Source organism: Enoplosus armatus, chromosome 4, assembly GCF_043641665.1.
Source record: "Enoplosus armatus isolate fEnoArm2 chromosome 4, fEnoArm2.hap1, whole genome shotgun sequence".
In the NCBI taxonomy this organism is placed as follows: Eukaryota; Metazoa; Chordata; class Actinopteri; order Centrarchiformes; family Enoplosidae; genus Enoplosus; species Enoplosus armatus.
The window spans coordinates 12119801-12125800 of NC_092183.1; positions in this window are offsets into that span (position 1 = coordinate 12119801).

Below are 6000 nucleotides of genomic sequence, written 5' to 3' on the forward strand. Positions count from 1 at the left end.
AGTATATTTTACTGAAACTCTGAACTGCTTAGTGACCAGCAGAGGATAATGGTTGCCCTCATCTAGCTTGGTGTGGATAAAGCATTGAAATATAAACTACTTATTACAGTGTAAAATCATCATACATCACAGTGTCAATGTTTTTGCACTGACATCTTTGGTACATTATTGATATTTTCAATTAAACCCCAAATCAGAAAAATGTTAAGTCAACTGGGGTTCATTACTTATTTATGTGTGTTGATGGAGTAAAGATTAGTGAAACAACTTGCAATATAATGGAAACATCAGTGCTTTTTTTTTTTTAATTTTTATCAAGCAACATTAATTTCTGGCTTGCTTGTATTTGTTTGGGTTTCCGTTTGCTTCTTCACACAGCTCTTCTCCAGTACACCATGCTTTATTTACTGCTGGAAAAGAGTTTTAGAGTTGCACTGAAGCTGACACAGGTCTGCAACTCACTGTGTGTGCAGAAATTCCTTTGGTTTCTTTCCAAAGATGTATATAGACATGTCCCTGACTCATGTTTGCTTTTTAAAATGTCAACAGCCTCCATCATTGTGAAGGTGATTTTGGTGTGAGTATGGGGTGCTGGCACAAACTGAAGTGAGTCAGACTAAAAATGTTCCCACAACATTATGTAAGTCATTTAGTCACATCCTGCAAGTTCAAACGTCAAAAGATGAAACAAAATAGAGTCTGCTTTAGTTGGGTTAACAGCATCCAGTAAAGATTCAGTAAGGCCTGAAAATTGACCTGAATGTGATCAAGTCTTTGTAGGTTTTAAAGCGAGTGTGACTCCACTTGACACAGCAAGCAACATGACTGAATGATTTCAGCTTGAAAGGCTCCAGCTGCACGTGCTGCTATAATATTGTCTTAATGAATTAACTTAGCCAGACAGCAAGTCTGCCTGTATATTATCAAGCATAATGTTTTTATTCTTGCAGTTTTTCAAATAAAATAGTGTCTGTAATCAACTTTTTGCAACTGACATGAAAAAAGAAATCTCATTAGTTGGTCAGATGAGGACGAGATAGATGGTCGTGTTTTCTCAGCATACGAGCCTGATTACCTTCCACGAATTGGTTGTTTCCTGGTACCTGATTACATACATGATTGTTAGTAACTACATGTTGCATGTATTGTAAATTAATCAGGTTTAACTCGGAAATTGGATATAACACTTTAATATGTGACAACTTGTTTCACCTGCAAATGCCAATCTTAACAACTGCTGGTGTTGCAGTTGATAATTGCCAAAGGGAGACAGTATAACACATTAATCCAGCGATGTTCTTCTCAATTACTTTCCCTACTGCGGTGTCATCAATACACATGTGCACGCTCAAGCACGGAAGAACCCGGCTGAAGGTATACGTGGCAATCCGGTTCCTCCAGCAGAACTTTCGCTATGTCAGTTGGGTTTTTAAACTAAAAAAGGAAACCTGGTTTTGCATTGACGCTGACTTCTCTACACTGCATCTTTGCTTATCCTGTGGAAACACATGGCCTTGTCTACATTGTTTTCCTGCTTTCTCTTCACTGCTTTTAGGTTCAGCTCCAGCCTCTTGTGGTCCTGAATAGCATTAAGTGGGTAAAGGCGAAGAATGAAGAAGCTGGGTGGCCCACTCAACCAACCGAGGACGCTTCAGTCTGCTGAAAAGAGAAGTTACCAGTGTGCAGTGTTTGTGTGGATTTTCTTTAGCCTATGTAGTATTGATATGGAGGTATAGATAGTTGCAGAACAGAGCAGCTGTTCAAATCAACTGTGTGTTAAATAACCAAGTCCAATCCCCTGCTTAATACTAACACCCACAACAAACAGACTAGCTCTCTCTCTCTCTCCCCTGATGTAAACTGTAAATCTGATTAATTACTGTGAATATATAATTCTCTGTCTATCCCCGGCTCTCATACACAGACACTCATACTCACACATACACACACACACACACACACACACACACACACACACACCGTTGTACAGTATGAGGTGATTATGTGGCAATTACAACAGTCACAGTGACAAAATGAAAGCTGATCCTTGGAGAAAAAATGGAGAAAATGTCACTCCAAGTTTCCAGTCTATCCAGAGATTTCTGAGCTCTGAATCACAGCGTTCTCTTTTGATCATCACCGCTGCTGCCTCTCTCCGATACACAGACGGATTATTCCCCCTAAATCTCCCAAATCCCTAATCCTATTTATCTCAACGCCACACAAAAAAGGTGCTCTCTTCCCACTGCTCAGCTTATGTGTACAGTACGGATGTGAGTATACTTGTATTTCAACATTTATGAGGGCCAGTTCAGGACATGAGATGGTGACATTTCAGGCAGTGCTCACTTTGAAAATGCTCTGTTTTAGGTTTCAAGGCTAAATTTCAATGTAGAGGTAGTTGGGGATCCAGACACATACAGAAATACGAATGACTGTGTGTGTAAATGTCTGTTTCATCAAATTTTCATTCATTGTTATTAGTTTAATTTGTTCCAAATGTTCTTCCTCAAGGCTGCCTGAGTCTGGGACAACCTAAATATTAAAGACGGACATAAATAAAATACTGTGAAACAGCCATAAGTGGAAATTAATAATGCATGTTCAGGTGAAGTATCTTATCTTTATGTTGTTTTCAAGCTGAATTACTCGATTTTTTGGGCACTTGGGGCAGCAGAACAAACTGTAAACACATAATATACAATATAAAGTAATGGCAGACATCCAGCAGACATTATCATTCATTTGGAGTTGTGTTTCTGGCCACCTGGTCCAATATCCACTCTCTTTTAGCTCTGTTTTTGGTCTCTACCAACTCCTGAGTGAAATATTTGGCTGCTAAATGCTCCACTTCAGCAGCTAGTTGCTAACTGCGTCTGTGTCGTTTGATGCTGGGCCGATAGTGTGCAGTCTTTTTTGCTGAAAACAGCCGCCTGCTGAGGAGGAAAACAACCATAATAAGAGCAGAGTGAACCAAAACCGTAAAGTTATGGACTGGAAACTCGAAACAACCAAAAAGCTGCTAAAAAAATCCATAGAGATGAGAAGAACTGCGCCGGGTTACAATTCTCTGTGCGACACATTGTACATTACATGATCCTCGTTGATGAATGACAGTATACCATCTATAACATGTTGTGATACTAATACTTGTTGATTGCATTTTGCTTGTTTATTCAACCGTGAGAGGTGTCATACAGTTTTTCATCAATCAGAATGAAAATCAGGCTTGACCATCACTGTAATGCTGTTTAATTTTTCTTCACTGAGTTTGTGGACATAGACAGTAGGAACAGTAGAAGGAAGACAAGCTACAATACACCCAGATTAAATTGAATTCACACAAATACGAGCAGGGGATAATGAGAGTGCAGCTGCTGCCAGCATGAATAAAACCAGGCCTTTAAAACCATTACATCCTGTTATGCTGTCATCAACATCCTCCTCCTCCTCCGTCTCTACCTTTCTCTTCTCCTTCCCCGCAATCTCATTTGTGTTTCCCTCCTCCCTCTCTTCTACCTTCTTCCATAGCCTTCCTCTACCAAGATGTTTCTTCTTTTTCTTATTTCTTTTCTCTTTTTGTCCCTCCAGGCCCCGCACTCCCTCCTTCCCTCATCTTTCTCTTTGTTTTCCACAAGTACCTGGTTATCTCTTATTTGGTAAACCAATTTTCTCTCTTCTCCTCTCAGGAAATATACTCCCTTTTCCTCTCCTCCATCTCCCTTGAGCTTATTTGCCTTTTTCCTCACGTTTTTTTTTTTTTTGCCCCAACCTCCCCAGGTAGCCCACTGTGCTTTGCACCTGTGTGTGTGTGTGTGTGTGTGTGTGTGTGTGTGTGTGTGTGTGTGTGTGTGTGCTAATGAGCTTAGAGCTGTCTCCCTCCCAAGGTGAGGTGCCATGCTGAGGTGATCAGCACTGCTGGAGCTGCAGGTATCAACCACAAACACCTGCCAGGTTGAGCACTACCACACACACACACACACACACACACACACACACACACACACACAGTAATTTCCTCTCCCTCTCACTCACATGCACACACACATACAAAAGAAGAAAATCATTTCCTCTCTCCGTCCTTACACATATAAATGCAGAATAAATCTTTACTTTCCTCTCTCACATACAAACAGTATAAAAACACACACACACATTAAATACACTATGTTTTTTCTCTCTTTCTCTCATACACACACGCAGCTGACTGCTGCACAAGGGCGATAGCACAACTCCTGTCCTGTCAACACGCAGGATAATCAGCTGCTGGGGATTGTGGGTAAGCTGTAATAATCCCTTGCATGGAATATGGAAAGCATCAGAGAGTTATTCAATAGGACAGAGATAAAGGTGTGTGTGCGTGTGTGTGTGTCTCTGTGTGAGTGACGCTTTTCCATCTTTAATATGCATCTTCACCTGAAGCTGACTGCCAGTTGGAAAAACACACATCAGTCCACACCAGCAGCTAAACATCAGCCCAGCCCCCTTCTAGAGAACCTGCAGCTGTTTGAAATGCTCCCTGCCAGAGCTGCTAAGTCTTAATTAAGAACTACATCCTGAACAAGCTTCATTTAGTCAGAGAAACACCAGAGAGTACTGCATCATATTTACCTGTCAAGAGGCAAACTCTTTCCAGAACAGAGCCTCCAACTCACGTCTTCATCAACGTGGTGTCATGGCGTTACAGTCAAATTAGGATGTAGTTAATGGGAAATCTGCGCGCTGTCATGTTCTGTACGTGACTGCAGCAGTTTGTCCCCTTTTGATCTGTCAAAGGTTCAAAGAGTTATTTTGTCGAAACGTATTCTTTATAGTGAAGAAGTTTTTCTATTATAGTCATTGCTGATAATGGCTTTCCACAGGCTTGTGGGTTTCTCAGTGTTCAATGATTCTAGGTAGAGCTTCGTCTCTCTGTCAAGCAGCCTTTTGGAACCATCGTTTCTGAAAAATGATCCCATTTTTCCGTGGAGTATCATACAGCTAGTTCTTCGTGAGTACAATAACAATCCAAGAGGATTCAGGTGAAACTGTACTGGAGTATTTGTCATTTTAGCAACCATCTGCAACTCTCTAACTCACATTTGGTATATATACTGTATACATGAGATGTACTCCTATCCAAAGGTTCCCTGCATTGTAAATAAACCTGGTCGGTATGAATGTGCTCACCTTTCGCACCAGTATCCCAGTATTGTACAGTGAAGTCTTAGTTTTAACACCTAAACTATTAATATGAACTTGTATTCCTGTTAGATTAAAAACAGAGCGGTGTGTCTGAAAACTGCTCTGCAATTTTCTGATCAATTCCACCACAACTGGGCGAGAGAGTGTTTGAAGTCGTGCTGACTCACAAAGACAAGCTCAGTTTACAATATACTGACATTCATATTTACTGTGGTTTTCAGTGCCTGATTAAGGTTAAATAATCAGAATATCTCTTCCATTCAAACTAACATTATAACTAACATGAGTCATGGCTTGGAGGTGAGGTGTGTGTTTACATAAACAGCTTTTTGAAGAAGTTCTCATCTAGGATATCTGCTGATATTCACAGCATGTAAACACACTTCTTCTTCAGTCTGTACTTTCAATATTTTTCTAATTTATATGTGTATACTGAAATCCCATTTTGTCCTAGTACATTAACTTTATCCACTGTTTATTTTGTGTTTATCTTACAGCATCTACCATCACAAATTCCTTCAATAATCGTGATTTATGAGTCCAAACTGAGCTTGTTTTTTTTTTTGTGAGTCAGCACGACTTCAAACACTTTCTCGCCCAGTTGCGGTGGAATTGATCAGAAAATTGGCGAGCAGTTTTCAGACTGTTTTACAAAAGGACTGAAAACTCATCATCCTATTGATCCCCGAATAGATAGCCATAAACTAGGGTCTGCTGATCAGAGACATTGATTACCTATACCATGAATCACTCCAACTGATGCCGACCGCAAACGATTGAACACAAGCTTTTCTTTCTTTGACTGTCTCACTTTTG